At 40.8% G+C, this 18,246-nt stretch overlaps 1 protein-coding gene across 1 annotated transcript in view; it reads right to left on the bottom strand.

Moving 5' to 3' along the window:
- Positions 1 to 9,928, bottom strand: part of LOC103465352 (leucine-rich repeat neuronal protein 1-like) — a 13,433-nt gene extending 3,505 nt beyond the window's left edge. Inside the window, exons 1-2 of the mRNA XM_008410087.2 lie at positions 9,836 to 9,928; positions 9,638 to 9,744 (exon numbers count right to left, since the gene is read on the bottom strand). The gene's annotated coding sequence lies outside the window, so the exon portion shown is untranslated. The remainder of the gene's footprint in view (positions 1 to 9,637; positions 9,745 to 9,835) is intronic.
- Between the last annotated feature and the right edge of the window lie 8,318 nt (positions 9,929 to 18,246).

Here is an 18,246-nt window from a genome sequence, read left to right as displayed (position 1 = left end):
ACACAGCCTGCAGCCCTGGCTGTGACCCCATTATGCAACAAGCTTAAAAAGCAGGGGGTTTGGGGACTTTTAATCAACCACAGCCACATAGATGTGGTTGTGGTTGATTAGGAGAAAGGCAGAGATTTTTGAAAGAAACTCAGATTTATGAAATGAATATCTCTTTACCAGTTTATGACATCACCTATTGCCCTTTGGGTACATGTTCAGGTTCTAAAATAAGGAGAAGTGAAAATGATGCAACATTGCAGCCATTATTCTTCAGAGATGTTTTTCTAATCCTACATTTTTGTGTTCATTTGTCAGTACTACGCTACCTAGATCTGTCAAGGGGGTGGGATAAGGTACCTTCAGCTGAAGAAATGTTCACTTAAAGGACACAAAACATTGTAGTTTAACTTTACCTATCTGTGGATCTTATTTCCACAACTAATTCTTCATTTAGTACGTTGCAAAAGTATATATACCCCTTAAAGTTTCTCACATTTTGTCATGCTGCAACCAAAATCTTACGACCCACACAAGGCTACCATTGCATAATAAAGTGGAAGAAAAAGAAAAAAAGATCTTAAAAATAAGCACATATGAAAAAGTTTTAGGCATTTATACTCAATCCCCTTTAGTCTGACGCCTTCAAGTAAAAAATTCAGTCCAGTGCAATGAATGGCCTTAGGATTTAATCTAAATTGTAAATTTGATCAATGCATGTGTAATTTTATACTAGTATAAATCTAGGTGTTCTGCAGGGGTATCAGAAAGCCAAGGAGTTGCAGAGAACTTTCTAATGCTGCATAAAACAGCATCACAACCTTTAAAAATCTCTCTTTGACGAAACTATAATCTTAACCTGACTGTCACGCTATGGCGGCTGTACCCAAGGTGTACTCAGGTCCAGTGTTTGAGAGCTGCTGTGCTGCAGCTTTAAATGCGGCCCTTCTCTAACTCTCCTGAATCAAATAAATGCACGTCAGGAGGCCTTTGCAGAGCTGAATGACATACTGATGAGGGAATTCAGCAACTTGATGCAGCTGTGTTGTGGCACCCCTGTGCTATGGAGATGCTTTTCTTCAGCAGCGGATGAGGAAGTAAAACTCTGTTGCAAGACTTGAGTTTTGATGCTTTTAGATGTTCTGCATCCAGGCTGACTGAAACTGACCTTTTCCAAAAGAAAAAAATTTCAAATGTTCCACTGTAGGTGTGCATGGTTAGAACAGATGCAACTCCCAAAAAATATGCAACTGTAACTATCCAAAAACCTTCCTTTGATGTATATTCTTTTAAGATTCCCTTTTTCTCCCACTTGACAAGCATCAGCTGCTCTGTGTTGGAATATCACATAAAATCCCTAAGAACACAGTGAAGTTTTGGGTTGTAATGTGACAAAAAAGGGGGTGTGAATACTTTGGTAAGGCACGATGGAGGGTTATGTGGGGACGTAGGGGATGTAGGGTCTTCACAATGCACCACCCCTCCAAAATGTAATAGATCTCCCCCAGAGATCTCCCGAAAACACAGAAAACTTTCAAGAGTAACAAATCTTTTCCACAAAATGTTGTGGAATAACAGACGCTTGGCTCAGCTTGTAGCACCTTGGGATGGAGTGGGTGAAGAAGACTAAAAATAATTTGGTGACTGCTGCTCTACGGAGAAACAGGACTGAGTGCAGCAAGTCATCATCTCTTTCTGCCAGAAAAGCAGTCAGTTATGGAGAGGTCAACGAGATTCTGACATCTCCATTTGTCAAGAAACAAGATACTAACATCCATTAAAAACATGACAACAAGGAGGGTCTGGGTGCAGCACACGTCCTAAACCTCAGATAGCAGCTTTTTTTTTCTTCTTTTTTTTTACAAAATGGTAAGTCAAAATCGCTGCTGAGCAATCTGACACCAAAGTTATGGCTGGATCTGGCTGGGCCACATTACTGAGGGTGTTGGTTCTTAAAAGCACAGAAAACAGCTGAAGTCCTGCGATCATGACTGAAGACATGATTGTCTTCAGTTAACTCAGACGCTCACCTACTGGCCATCTGTCAGTTTCTACCAGCCATTCGATGTTTCATTACCGCTTTGACACCTGGTGGTTTAAAGTAATTTTCTATGATCTAATCATAGTCTACCATAGAGAAATTTAATTATGCCACCTGAATGACTATTATCCAGCAGCAGTGGGTTATTTTGCTTGAAACCAGAGTCATATTTTAACACGCCTAAAGGCGGATTCAGAAGCAAAAACACATGCAAACAGTTTCAAAAAAATAATATACAATTAGATTAAATCATAAGAGTGCTTCAATGACTATGCATCTCCATCATTTCTGAAAAATACGTAACTACAAAGAAAAATTAACTAATAAATAAGTAGATGGGTATACAACAGTGCAGAATAAGGCAACAAATTAGCTTTATCATAAACATAAACAGCAGGTTGCTTGTTCCTCCAATGCTATGATCAACTACAAAGCTATTTTTTGAGCTCCTGTTGTAACCTCCTTTTATTTCAAGCTTCGTTTCTGACCACTGAGCTTCAGTGTCTTGAAGAGCCAAAATGTTTGCATGTGGAAACATTTATTTTATCACAAATATTTAACAGAGCAAAAAATAATACACCGAGTGCACATTCTTCTTGCACATTTGCAGAAGAATGTGCAAAAAATATATATATAAATCTGAGCACATTTAATTTCAAACATTGATGATGGACCATGCTTCTATTCCAAACAGGCTCAGGAGAATGTCGATTATAGCTTCCTGTCAAAAGCTCCCACTGATATTCTGATGAAGAAAATACAGATTGTTTTCCTCATCCATGTGCTCTGGAGTGATTTATTGGCTGCTCTTCACAAACGGTTCTCCTGCACGTTTGAATGAACAGATGTCCAAAAGCAGCCCGAGAGTTACACAAAGGAACAACACTTGCTCTACAGAAAAATGTTGCCATGGTAAAACAACCAGCACAAATATTCGGGTCTTATTTTAGCTGCGCTGCCATTTTTCTGAGTGAGAGTGATGCCTGCTGTCGGCGGCTGGACTCTGCAGAGACCCAGTCACAAACAAACTGAGCTAATTCCCTCAGTAGGACTTAATGGCACCTTCGGCTCCTCTTTCATTTCTCTGTCGGGTTTTTGATTAAGAATTATTTCTTCCGACGTACCACCCACCTCTGTTTTAATTACACATCATCCAGTTTTCCAGATGATCCAGCCATGTGTTATTTATCTTAATTACCCATAAATATAGCGCTTTCATACGCAATTTTTCCCCGTTCAGATGACTTTATCTCGTCCTCCCTTTCTGCATGTGTTGCGCTGCTCAGATATTAAATCCGAAGAGGCAGGCAGATTAATCCCCGCTTTCAATCGGAAGCAATAAAACTCAGACACCTGGCAGCAGGTTCTTTTGGCAGGCTGGTAGAACTGTGGGGGTCTGCATCTGCTCCCAGGGATCCCTCACTGCGCTATGTTTTGACCTTATTGACTGCAGGAAGGTTTGCTTAGCACATATGGTTGTTTTCACTGAGGGGCTGTTTGATAATCACTGCAGTGCACAAATTCTCTCTCAGATGCCCTCCTGTGCACACTTAGACACCACAGACAGCTCCGCTGAGAGTGGCTCCCTGCCTCTACATTACCTTTGGCTTACAAAATTACAAAAGACTCCCTACATCTTTACAACATCAGTGAACATGGACTGTACATTTATAAACTCGAAGGAAGGTTACTGAGTACACTAGCAGGAATAGTACCGGAGTCACACCAGATATGTTCCGGCACAGGAGTCAGGGAAATCTGCATCATCTTTCATCCCGTGCACATTATGTTGGCATCAACACGACACCATTATCTACACTTCTCAAGAAGTACACTGCCTTCTCTGAGTCACTTTGGCATACGACTGCACACAGAATCCTTAAAAAAAAAAAAAAAAGAAAAGGCAGAAAAATCCTCCAACAGTTCCTGTCGGTATTATCCAATTGACAGTGCGAGCAGGAAGCTCAGCAGCGAGATTTATCTCCTTTTCTCACCAAATCCCTGAGAAGTTTAACTCTACAAATACATTATCCATGGTAGAGTTTGCATGCATCTGTCTACAGCTACTTCTACACAGTGTCAAGCAGAAGTATTAATGCATTTTTCTATTCTGCCACAAACTTCTACTTATGCCATAAAAATCCAAAAATAATTTATGTGCATTTGTGTTCAAACGTTCGGAATCAAAAGTTCAGTGCTGCAAGAACAGTTTCAAGTATTCATGAGCAGGTCTACATTTTTCTATTCTTAAAAAAAATAGTTAATGTTTAGTCTATCTGAATGGAAATTGTCTGTAGTAATCAATTTTCAGTTCTGGCCACAGATTCTGATTTAGGTTTAGGTCTGGACTTTGACTGGGCCATTCTAACCAATGAATATGCATCGATAAATCACGCCACTGAGCTCCATCCATTTTACGTCAAATTTGATCAGGTTTTCTTTTACTAGTGAAAAAAAAACACCCTCCCATCATGACAGTGTGTTCGGTGTTATGAGCAGTTTTAGCTTCATGCTGAGTGTTTTGGCCTTTAGTCTCATATGAACAGATAAACCTTCTTTTACATGTTTTCTTTTGTTTCTTTGTTTTGTGAAAACGCAAACTTTTTAAGAGTTTCTTCTTACTTGCCATTTCATAAAAAGTCAGATTTGTGGAGTGCACAACTGAAGCTCCTGTTGACAGATTCCTCCATCATCACCTCCACTGGATGCTTGGCTGGTTCTCAGTAGGGGGAATGGTTGTATGGAAATCCAAAAGTTGGGGGAATAAATTCCAGTTTCCCCTTGCACCATGTTAGCGTAACCCTGAGCAGGACACTGTACCCCATGTTGCCCACTGATCTTTGCATTAGTGTATAAACGTGTGTGCTGCGATGGCTGAATTACTTTGATAAAGTCAAAGTAACGACTTAAGAGGTTGGTATGACAAGAAAAGCAGTTCCGTTTGTTTACCATTAATGCTAACTTTCCCCAGCCTGTCAGTTCAGATTTTGGTAGGTTTGGAGATGTGCTACATTTATTTAGATAAGATTTTATAGCCTTACTTTAAAACTTCTCCACAACATTTTATCTGACCTGTTTGACGTGTCTCTTTGTCTTTGTGATGCCGGTCGATCACAAATGTTCTCAAGTAAACCGCTGAGAGCCACCTGTTCACTAATTAGATAAATTATGACTTTTACAAATTGCACTCAGTTTCATTTAGGGGCCTCAGAGTAGAGTAGCGAACTACAAATGAGCTCCATAGCTTTCACATTTATATTTGTAAAAATGTATTTAAAAAAACATGCGATACTTTCCTTCCAGCTAAAAATTTTTTTTTTTTAAATCACAGTTTGTCTTTGCAATATGACAAATTATGTCCAAAGGATGTGAATAATTTTCCGAGGTTCTTTGCAGGTAATATTTGTGCTCAGTTCAGGCCTGCTGCCATGCTGTTGCAACGAGGCTCATAACAAGGACAGCAGAATGCGATTGCGGGAGACGGTAATGAGGCCCGTCTGCTTCATAACATGCTGCATCTGATAAACACAGTTATCAGGCAACGGGGCGACTCAGAGGTCTGCTTAACAATACAGAGAGCAGGAACAATCAGAGAGACTGGAGAAGCTCTGGACCCGCTGTCAGACCCAGAAGCACTTCTGTTCAGATTGAAGGATCAGAGTAGAAAAACCTTCTGTGCGGAGCCCAGACACAACACAGCAACAATCAAACTACACCAACACAGGCAGGGGAGACCTGGGATGACGGCACTTAATATTCCTCACAGGAGGAGCAAGCTTTCTCCCATCTGTTTCTGGGGTTTGTTGTCATACTGGGTGCTAAGTGAAAGTGAATCAGCAGCTCCCAGGCCTGACATTGTCATGGTAACAGCTATGCCACCGGCTTTAATGTTTGGTAATCAAATAAGAAGCTGACATGAGGAGCTCATATGGTGCCATCACTTCTGCAAGAAGGTGACTTGCAGCAGTACTCGCGCAAAACACATCGAGACCCAAACCAGTAAATGTCGCAGGGTCTTTCAGAAGGTGCCGTATTTTTCAGCTGTGGTTACATGACAATAAATTACAGCGAAGAAGTAAAAAAAAAAAAAAAAACATTCCATGATGTTCCTTGCTGCCCTGCCCGGGCAGTAGCCTGCTTCTGCTCCATTAGTATGCAGGCGTCTCACTTCACATCACAGACGGCTTTGCTGCAGCTGCTGATAGCGGAGGCACAAAGCCGAGGAGGAGGAGACGGACGCGTGTCCACTCTGTCAGAAAAAAAAAGAAGAAGGATGGGAGAGCTCTATTTCAGCCGGAAGGTCGCGAGAACGAAAGTGATTAACTGAAGGAAGAACGACAAAGAAAGTCCTCTAGCTGTATTTGTAGTGAAAGGGAACAAATTATCCCGCAAACTTGAACAAAGCCTCTCAAGACTCCGCTGAGGTTTAAAAGTTGCCGGGCAGCAAATTGTCTCAGGATTTTCTATTTACTGCAAATCCATATGGTCGCCTTATTTCCCCGCGGATCCAAGATGGATCTTGACACAATTTTTCCTTCTCTGGCTTTAATCTTTTTTTTTTCTCTTCACTTTCTTGCCCTCATCCTCTCCATCCACTTTAAAGGTCCCTTTTCAGTCACAATGTCTGTGAATACTCAATATGTTGTCAGAGTTGCACTGATCAATCATGCTACAGTGCCGGTTTCCAGTCTCTGGAGGATCCAGGCAGAGTTAGTATGCAATGGAGGTAATCAGCCAGTGTACAAAGTCATGAAAGTCATGCTTTTTCATGACTTTCATGCTTTTACCAAGCATTTTACTTCAGATGTAAAGCTTACCAATAAAGAAACTATCAAGTGATGTGTTTTTTGTTGTCATTAACAAAACCACAGTAACAATAAAAAAAACACGGGTATTAAAATATGGATTTCCATTTCTGGGTTTCACAAAATAAAACATTTTTGAAAAGTACTTTTGCAGAAAAAAAAAGAATAAATTTGCTTTGATCACATAACAAGAGGCGTACAGAAGTGACTTTTTTCAGACTTACACATGAGTTGTATTTTTCAGACTTACACATGAGTTGTATTTCAGTTTCAAATCAAACATTTGGGCCACATGACCGTATTTTCTAAATTTACCTATAATTGCACATTATTCGTTGCTGCTATACATAACGCAAATAATTAATTTTGAAGGGGGAATTTGGTGAAATCTATCTTTATTAAATAACTATATACAGTAAAAAAATAAATAAATAAAAATAAACAGAAAAATGTGACAAACTATATGTAAAGTTAGCTTGGCTCAATGTTAGCCTTGATATCAGCTCATAACTGATCATCCATCTTTAAAACTTAATCAAAAACGTGCATTAGTCGTGCCTAAGACGAAACGATGCAATGCAGAAGAATTGCACAAAATCAGGAAACCATGTAAGTGCAATGATATTGCTGCATACTGGACTGATGATTTCTGCTATGCTTAAGCCACATTTTAATAATCCCTATTTGTCTTTTTTTTTTTAATCACATTATTGTCCTCACCACTTCGTGTGAGTTTTATCATCTTAGCTACTATAAAATATGCATCATGTGTGGGCAATGATGGCATTTAAAGCCTATCCAAGAAGCCAAAGATATTAAAGCAAGCAGAACTTGCATGCATGTCACTTAGATTAAAATGTCACATTCAAAACGGGTTATGATATTGCACCTATCGATGGTGTGATGTCAACTGCAATTCCTGCAATGCTTTTCAGCTCTATTTCTCTGGATCAATTTCATAAAGGAAAATCTACAATGGCAAAGCAAACAGAGCCCACAAGTATGGATTTGCACAGCGGGAGATACCAACATACCAAGTAGTTTTTAAAGCACACTGAAGAAATCTGTGCAAGTTCTGCTGCTTTGAGTGCCGATGACGTCACGAGAGGATCAAGAATCAAACTGTTAACTCACATTGGGGAAAAAGGTATGGTCAAAATACAAGTAAACACGTTTGATTGGGAAATTCAAGTTAAAACATGCAAACAAAGGGTAAAAATAAAACCCAAGAACAATATAAATGCACGTACTCAGTTGCCTTTTGTGATGTCACCACAGGTATGTGTCTGTATGATTGTTTGTGTAGAGGTAGATTTTGTAAACAATATTTCTTAACAAACAGAAAAAGAAGAATATGCCATATGGTTTCGCAGGTTCTAAAATGTAGCCAGAGTGACTTTGGAAGATTTCACTGAAGAGGTTTGATATTGCTAATCCTCAACTTGTAGAAGTCAATAAAACAATACTAATAATAATAATAATTTTAAAAAACCCAGAAACGTCTCACTTATCGTTACAGAAACACAAACTTCTACATCAGTGATGTCAGCCTCACAACAACAACAAACAAAAAAAATCAATCACATCCAAGCTCTCCCTCTCAGCCGGGGGGAGGTCAGCCTGTTGCAGCCTCTCCTCTCCTCTCCTCTGCTGTGGGAACCCAGACAGGAGAACATGCTGCAGAGTTTGGCCTATTGCGCACAATGGCTCCGATCCAAAACACACTCAGACACACCAGGTTGTGTCTTTGTTTGGGAATTTTCTCACACTCCTCCCCACGGCCGGAGGAGCTACGTCACAGAACAGTGAGCTCTCAGCCTGGGGGAAGGTGGCAGAACCTTGTGAACTATTGTGAGTCCGGGCCACTGGGTGACATCTGCATCAGCTGTGTCAAAAACAAAACAACAAAAAGCAGGACGCAAAGTCGAACTCTTGATGTGCTGGCCTGACACATCTACTCTTGACTATGTGGGGAAAATAAACAGCCATGGTATTGATGTTGGTAACAGGTGCCTCTCGGGGAATTAGAACCAATCAAAGTCTTCTATAATGAAAAGTGTGAGCCAAAATATACAAACGTCTACATTTCTGTCAAACTTCTGCAGAATAAACAACATTTCTATTAAGTTTCCGCTCCCTCTGTGCCTCAGAATTTGACATCTGCCGACTTCTTTACTAAGAGGCAGGCACACAGATAAGCTGCTGCACAGCTGTTCCAGCAGAGCTCTGCACCGGGAACTGATGCTGTGGTTTATCTGCATGGATGGCCCTATGCTGGTAATGATAGTGAGCTGTGAGGAAACGCATTCTCACACTCTCATAGTCTATCATTTGTGCTTTTTTTCTTTCTTTCTTTCTTTATGGCAAGCTCCAACATTTTACACCCCAACGTAGCGCACTGATTTGCTCCACGTTTTTCTTTGTTTCCTTTTTCTCATCTCGGCACAATGAGAAATAAGAATCCACTACAGGGCGCAGCATGATTACAAACTGTGTGTTCAAATTTACAAGAACAAGCAGACGCACATGTTGCTGAGAAATTATGCGCAATTATACATGCGTAAAAATGTGTTTTTTTCCCCCTTTTTTATATAAATAAATATAGACATTCGCTTTAAAACACAATGACTTATTGTTTGATTTCAGCTTTGCTGATCAGTGCACTTATCCAAACGCATAAATCAAGTGTCTATCTTAAAAAAAAAAAAAAAAAAAAAAAAAGCAAGAGGAAATTCACAAACGCAGAAAATGTTCCGAACAAAAACATCTGAGCACATGCACAGAGCGAACAGATGGCACTCACCTGTGAAGCGCCGTATCCTCTGTAAATACGCAGGAATGCTGCAGGCTACTGTATGTGACACCAGTCAGCCTCCACGGCGTACGGAGGATGCGCGAAATGTGCAGTTGCTGCTGGTTCGGAGAGTAAATAGTCGGGATGGTTTAAAACAAAACACACACACAACCCAAAAAATGACAAAAAAAAATGTTTAAAAAAAACCTGTAAAAGTGGATGCAGCAAAATCCGTCCCACTTCAGGCACGATGTTGCAAACACAACGATGCCCCAGCAGTTTCCAGAAAACGCACAGATGCCCCCCCCACCTTCCCCCACCTCCCTTCTCCTCCTCCTCCTCCTCCTCCTCCCTGCACGCCCACCCTGCGCAGGTCAGCTGGACTAAAAACCGCCTGACACTCGCTGCTAAGTCCGAACCTCACCATCTGTTGTGACACCGCTGCCATGGGAACAAACGTCCCACCCTGTGGCGTTGCAAATGAAGGAGTCATTGACTTTCTGAGCGCTCTGACAGGCTGACCCGGGTTCCGAGCTGCTCACTTTTAGGCTGGGTTCGCGCAGCGGGTCAACATCACTGACATGTTTTTTTATTTTATTTTTTGTCTTCTTTTTCCTTTAAGCTTGACAGAGGATGCTGAGGAGGATATCAACAGACATCTGGCGCCAAGAGGCCAAACTTGATCTAAATTTAATGACCTGCTATTTAATGATTCGCAATTATTATGGGATGGAATGGACTTCAAAGTGGATCTCATGCATATTTCTCACTCTAAGAAGAACAGACACACGCACTCATTAGGACCTGCTTTAGATGGACTGCTTTCCCTCTGTGGCAATCATGAACCTCACTCTGAAGTCAATACATGCTTACCTTTTTTTTTTTTTTTTAAACATTTAAATGCAGCATATAACGACTTTATTATAAAATGTGCACAGGACATTAAGAGTTGTCTCTTGTCTGTGCATATTTTTATCTAAATTTACCATGCAGCACTTTGAGCATCAGCTCACACAGCTAATTACAGTGTCATCTAGTTCTCGATCCAGTCAAAGCAATCAGGAATCAGCTGCTCTGATAATGTTTGAGCTGGTTCCTGAACTCCGTGCATGACGTATGTAGATTTTTACACATTCAGCCTTGATATATCTGACAGGCGAGGAGGGAAATGAAAAGAAACCGGTGCAGTTGTAAAAACGGGTAAACTGCCCAGCTTTATGTCTGTCAGCAAGAAAACTTTGATGATCTGAAACACTCTGAACATTTAAGAGTGACACAATTAAAGACAGAAGCAGAAGAAATCTGGAGTGGGGGACAAAGACATTTTCTCAGCACTGGATGTTTTGCGGCAAATATTTAGTACGTATAAATCGCATCTTGGTAAAACAGCAGGGTGGGCCTGCTATAATTTGACCACAGCAAAGACCTTATACAGTTGATTCAGCATTCACTGTGCGTGCGTGCGTGCGTGCGTGCGTGCGTGTGTGTTCCAGCTGGCAAAATCATAATTTCCCATCATTAACCTGCAGCTCTTGTGGTGTGGTTGCCGTGGCAACTCCTCCCTCTCAGGGAGAGGCGATGCAGCACATCCGCACCGGTTTATTAGATTTCTGATCACACAGCTCCTTCCACATGGCCATCTGGGGGGAAAAACAAAGTGAACGAAGAAACGTGTGCCCTCCGCTTTACCTTCTGCAAGTCTTTGCGTTGTGGCGCTGCGGACGAGCTTTGTATTGTGTGTGTGTTTTTTTTTTTTTTTTTTTTGGTTTTGTTTTTTGGCAGCGTTTGTTTTCAGTCACACTGGCGTGGAATGTAAAGTACGAAGCGAGAAGATGAATGGTGGGATGAAAATACAGCACGCAGTGAAAAGCAGATAAAGACGCACTGAGACGCTCTCCTCTCTGCAGCAGCTGAGCTGATGAACGCCTCCTCCGCCTTTTAGCAGGAAAGTCTCCGTCTGAGTTCACCCACAGTTTATTCGCAGCACATGCTCGACATGGAAGGAGTTGGACTCGCTGAGATTAAAGTAGAATCCAGTAGATGCTAATTAAATGTTCTCGATCAAATTGGCAGCTTGGTGCAACTGGAACAAGATGACTGCGGGCAAACATGTAGCAGCACATTTGCAACCTTGTTGTACATCGCAGTTACACCATTTTAACCAGCACCGCCTTCTGCCAGGCCGCCGGCAAACACTGTTGACGGAGCGCGCGCGGCGCCACGTTCCCCCACAACAACCGCACGCACGCACGCACGCACGCATTTTCGCGCGCACTAATCCGAGTCCGTGTTCGGCATGGTTCACGGTGTCTAATCTGCAGAACTGATGAAATGTAGACAGGCGTTAGACACAGACTATCTGATGCACTCTTGATACAAATGAAAGCTGTCTGAGAAGCTCAGCACTAGGCTGGCTCAGCACCTTTCAGCATTATCATAAATTTAGCATAATACGCTCCAGTAAATTTCATGGAGGGAGGTTTATATTTAATTGCTTACATCCGGTGTTTAGGAGAAGGCTTTGGTGCAGTGTTTTATTTATTTATTTATTTATTTTGCTGAAAGGCTCCTCAGACTTAGAGCGTATAACAATCTGAGATGACTGGGTGTGCATTTGTATTTTAACAATTTTCTTCTGATATTCCAATGGGCACACGGGTCAGGAGTGAAGTTGTGAAGAGCTTTAAAGCAGTGGTAGCTTAGAAAACAATATCACATGCTCTCAGTGTGGCTCATTGTTCAGTCTTTGTCCACAACTGGAAATTTGCAAAGACCTGATTGTCTTGATCTAACACAGGATGTGTGCAGCAATAATCTGAGAAGTAGCCAAGGGCCCAGTGGTCATCATTTACTTAATGGAAGTTTGGTATGATTGTTGAAAAAACGTCAGGGGGGGGACAAGAGAAAGTCCAGCTTGAAGTTTGCTAGAAGTCAACTCAAAATGGTGAAAAACTAACCCTGAACGTGTTTCTTTAGCAGCACAGGAAAGCTGGTTCAAGTTGATGAGATAATGGGTGGATCTGAATACACTGTTTTTCTGGAACAAAACCCGTTTGAGGCTGCAAAAGACTGAAGACCAGTCAGAGGTTCAGTAGACTGGCTAATTACTTTTTTTTTTTTTTTTTTTTTTCCCCCAATTCAAAAATGGCCCCGTCATTTCTGCTGGTCTGTGTGCGGAGCAGAGCGTGTCTGTGCTTGTTTTCTACTCAGGTACAGCTGGCAGGTTTGATTATCCTCAGCTGTAGCTCATCAGAGCAACTGCTGAAAAGACTGGAGAGAGTTTGCTCTCTGGGTTTTGTTGAGAATGGGCGTCTTCTCACTAGTTAACTGTTGCTCTTGCTCCCCAAACATCTTTTGGACGTTTGCTCAAATCAAGCCCTCGCCGGCTTCTGAGAAAACGACAGAAGAAAAAACTGTAATGTTCTCTGAGCTACTGATCCCCGCTTTGGCTGCAATAACTTCAGTGAAATGTTTCTTGCCGCCATCTACCAGTCTCTTCCTGTAGATGCATGCACTTTCATATTAACAGTAGCGGGGCACTGCTGTTGGCTCAGCTGTGAGTGATTCTTTTATCGTCTTACCCGATGCTCCAGAGGCAGAGCTTTGAGCAAATAGGAGGCACAACGCACAAGCAGGCTACGAGAGATTTAAGGCTTTCTTAATAAACGTACATGAATAATGTAAACAATGCTGAGTATGATATATATATGACTATAATTATGACCCATAAACATAATTTAGTGGCGGGTCATAGATTAAAGGACATATCTGAGCGGGTCGGTGCTTCTGCAGTGCTGAGGCGAGCGTCTTACTGCTGATGCTTTACTCCACTTGTCTCCTTGGAGATGATGGTCACTGCAGTTCAATGCAAAGATTTTTATAGGCTGTTACTGATGTAGCTGGTTCAGTTGAGATGGCTTGCAGATTGGCAATGCTTGAAGATAAAGAGTTTTTGGCTTTGAACAGTATAAAAACTAATTACCCATCAACCCAAAGACTTGCCACATCTGAGCTTCATTAAGATCTTAAATGGACACAGATGAGGTGACATTCTAGTATATTTAAAGGAAAACCTGCTTTAATCTGGTAAAGCAGTCAAAACGAAGGATATTGATCGGTGATTGAAGAATGTGTTGCGCTTCCGCAGGTTCTTGGATTCTTTGTTTTTTGTTTCCACCTGTCAGTCAATAAAATCCATCCGAGTCTTTCTCGTCTGGGTTGAAAACGTGCTCGGCTTTGTCCGACATTACAGGGAGAACTGAAAATGTGACTTTCACCGTGTGATCATTGCAGGGGGAAAAAAAAAAGAAGAAAAAGATCTCTTTAGCTTCACATGTTCATTCTGGAAAAGGAAAATCTCCCCCATCCTCCATCCTTCTGCCTCCCTGCTCTCTCTCCTGCACCAGCTGAACAAAGACAACTGCTCTTTGTTGGCTTCATGCTCTGTGTGAGACTGAGGGCCAGCAATTTTTCACTGATGCAAGAAGCAAAGATAGGAGCATTCAGCAGAAAAGAAAAAAAAAAAAGTAATACTCCAAAACATTTTTGGCCTTGAGTCTCTATTTAGATCCCAGGTGCCTTTTTCATTTGTTTTCAAAAGAGATAAGAGTTATGAGAGCTGAAGCAGCTGTCTGAATGAAAGCGCTCCAACCAGCACCTTTTCTTGTTTAAACCACTCCATTTTTTTTTTTACATATTCTGCCACTTTCAGTCCTTCAGCTTAAAAACATCACAGGTTTTCAAAGAAATGCTGCTTTTTTTTCTCTACTCAGAAAGCTGAGAACTTGTCAGAATCAAACTACGAAGCACTTCATCCTTACATCCTAACATTTTTTTTATTACTATTGAACTTTTCAAATGGACTTTTTGTAAATCTTGTTTCTCTCTCCCTCTCTCCTTCTCTTTTACTTGTTTTTCTTTCTTTCCCTCAATTTTTTGTGGTTCAAAAATAAGTAAACATTCATTCATTCAAAGGAGAGAGAAATTGCTGCCTGTGTAACTGTGGGGGGAAAAAATCACAGAGGGCAAACGCATTTTACAAAGGGGAAATGGATTTTGCTTAGGAGGAAAAATGAAGAGTGATGGAATTTTTTTCCCCTCTGTTGCCACACCCAGTTGGGAACCAGTTTGCTCCGGGCTGGTGGGCTGCTTTACCAGGCTGGTTACTCCAGGAGGGGGCTGTGCAATATGTTTTTGTCTACATTTGCAAGAAGAAAAAAAAAAGAAAAAAAAAAGCAGATTTTGTCTTTTCTTGTTGGTTTATCCTACCAGTTACCCTGTATATGTATATATTGCCTTGTTTGTTTGGAAGAATAAAAGGGGGCTTTTATAATTAATTATTTCCATTACACATGGAGAATGCATTATTAATTGCAGATGTCAGATTGGGTTCTCTGCATAAACGTTGCACAGTACAACAGAGGCTCTCTGACAGAGGATAAATCCTGCAGAGTGTTTCAAGTCTTGTGGTGAACGGGATCATTTAGCCCCATTTCCAGGCCGGCTTAATGCTAATAGATGAAGGGTGAGAGAGCAAGAGGAGAGAGGGCGGCCATTAGCACTTATAAATCTAGATGATTTCGGAGGAGGACGAGGAAGATGACGTCAAGAACGGGGAAACTTGTGCATGAAAGCGCTTCGCCGAATGGCCAGTCTTCACATGTCCAGTTGTTCAGTTATAAAACTAGCAGAGACACATTCAGATGTCCTCCAAGTCAACACTGATGTCGTTTTCAGGGATCAATCAGCAGGTGATCCCTTTAAAGTCCGCAACGCAGCATCGCATTTGGAGCTAATTGCAAACTCAAGATCCAGCAGACTAATTAGCACACATTTGGAATTTTCTTTAAAAAAAAAAAAAAAGCTTCATTAGGTTAGATCAATACAGGCATGTCTTCAAAGAGACACAGTCCAGCAGCATTTCAACCCTTCTGAGCCTCATTAGGTATGAATAATTAACAGATTTTAAGTAAACAAACAGCGTGGCCCTGCTTCTGTCCTCGATGTGTGGACAAGACACATTGTTCTGTCTTTGTAAGAGAGTGGCTCTAATGTGCAAAAAAGCAACCAAGCGCAGCCTAAGCTCACTGTCAAGTCTCCACTCATACAAAAAATTAGGACATCCATTAAATTTTTAGTTTTTATCAAGGAATGTTCAAATATGAATGTACGTTATTGATTTGTTTTATTCACATCTGAAAAAGAAAGTGATTTAAAAATATATATATATGTATACCTCCCTTCAACAATTAAAGATTACCAATAAACCAATAATCAACAAAGGTTAAAACTTTGGCTCTTTTCACTTGTCAATAACAACTCAAATGTCAATTGATTTGAGCTTAAAAACTGAACAAAAGACGTTATGGATCTGTGTTATGTGTATATGTATTCAGATGTGCTCCATTTTTCTTTCTTTCTTTTTTTTTACAGATGGTCTCTAATTCTAAACAAGCATCCCCCGATGCTCTGACGTATACTCTCTGATGAAAAGGATGAATCATTCTGGGTTTCCATAGCTGTACATCTGCAGTATTTCTGGGGTTTTCAGCTGCAATAAAATCATTTGCCTTTAAAGCTCACATAAGGAACCAGATTCTGCCTCCACCACCAGTTGGGTAATCGTAATCTGCTGTATCTGAAGCTGACACCAACACTGGCAGCAGTGCAGGGAGCTTTGGGGGTCAGTCGGTGTCATCAAGCTTGTTCAGGTGCTGTTCGACATGCAAGTACACGACCTTTTCACTCGTGACCCCGACACTGAAGCTGTGTCAGCTTTTCTGCCGAGATACAGAAGGAAAAAGCAAATTCGCTCGTATCGGTGTCGGCCTCCTACCTTCCTCCACCTCGTCTCCCCTCAGCTGCAATTCCCACATCCCACCCTCCCTGTGTCCCAATGCCGCTGTTCTTGTCACTCATCGCATCGAGGTAGACATGAATTTAAGATATTAATGAGCTCATCTGACAAGAACAGACACACACTGTGGGACAATGTGGGACAGCTGGAAACAAGCCATAATGTTCAATTTACAATCTTCTTATGAGCAACGTGAACGGCTGTGCGACCTAAATCCTCTGGACAGAAATTAAAATTGTTTAGATTTTTTTCCTATGCTCTCCCCTTTAGAGGAAGACAAAATGAGTGATAACCTATATTTTATTTGAAATCTTACTTAGCTTACATCACAGGTAATGTCCCAACTGAAGCACTGTTGTTTTCACTTTAGCCACGGATCGAACGAAGGAAGAAATCCACAAGCAAATAGCTATTTGAAACTTAATTAAATCCATAAAATACTATTAAAATCTTATGTTTGCTTTTAAAAATAAACTTTTCTGTTTCCTACAATCAATTTCAGCATCTAAAGATGTGATATTATCGACTCTGTGACAAAAAGAGGTCATTTGCATGATTGCTGCTCTTCAACAGTGCGACTACATGCACACGCACATACACAGGCACACACACACACATGTTCTTGTACTTATATGGGAAGTGAGGACTTTTATTTTGACTTTCTTTCATTTTAGTAACTGCATTCAAGTCTAACCCACACTTTTTCCCAAACAGTAACCATTACTAGTCTATTCCTAACTTACACCACAGCTCTAAATCTAACCAGTAGATCATAGATGGAAAAAAACTTCAGAATAAGACAATTTGAAAATATGTATTTTCAAATATTATTGTCTAATTGAGCAATTTGCTTTTCCATCTGTCTCAAACCCGCATTCACATTAACATTTATTAAAGTCTATAGATCTGGTACGAAATATTCAATATTATTGCACTATTAAACGACTTTTATTATGCAACTGCAGGTTGAAAACTATTTTGGCCAAGTTTTAAGATCCAACAACTGCTCAGATTAAAGTTAAAGTTATGTTAGGTAACGAAGGAGATAGATGAACAGAAACCTCCATTAGCTGATATGTGTAACTCCAAAATGAATAATATGGAGGAGAAAATTATAGATACCGAGGCACGGAGAAACAGTAAAGGACAACAAATGGAGGACATCCACTCAATCACATCAGATGAGATGATCTGAGATATCATATGGCTTAGTCAGCAGAATTATAGTGCTATTAAGTATTATCACACACTCCACTGCCTTCCACCTCAGGATGCAACTGGGGACACATTTCTGCTATTCGACTCGGAGCCAAAAACTCTGCACTCATGCCAGACGACGTACTTGAGTCTGTCAACCAATGGAAACGAGGCAGTTTGTTCATGCATCCCTCTAGTTCCCTGGTGGAGAATATGGTTCCATTTGGTATTTAAATGGGTCAAACTGTGGTGATTTATTCATGTTCTGAGTCTTTAGTGCCACTCCTCTCGACAGGCAAGCTGCGGGCTCACTGCCTCTGAACGGCAAAGCTTCTTGATTTTCAGCCTTTCATCACCCAAATGCAAATATTCTTACAATTTAAAATATATCACCAGCAATTCTTAGGGGTCTTTGAAAAATATTAATACATCAAGAGTTTTTTTTTGTTTGTTTTTTTACAGTGTCACATTATAACTGTGATTGAGTGCTTTATCGTGTTTAACTGTGATGAACCAACACTGTGTTTTGAGTTATTGAAAGCTGGAAGGAAAAATACGTTTTTAA

Source organism: Poecilia reticulata, linkage group LG5 (assembly GCF_000633615.1).
Source record: "Poecilia reticulata strain Guanapo linkage group LG5, Guppy_female_1.0+MT, whole genome shotgun sequence".
Taxonomy (NCBI): Eukaryota; Metazoa; Chordata; class Actinopteri; order Cyprinodontiformes; family Poeciliidae; genus Poecilia; species Poecilia reticulata.
Note: the sequence above shows the minus strand (reverse complement) of the source record. Positions and strands in the feature narration are given on the sequence as shown.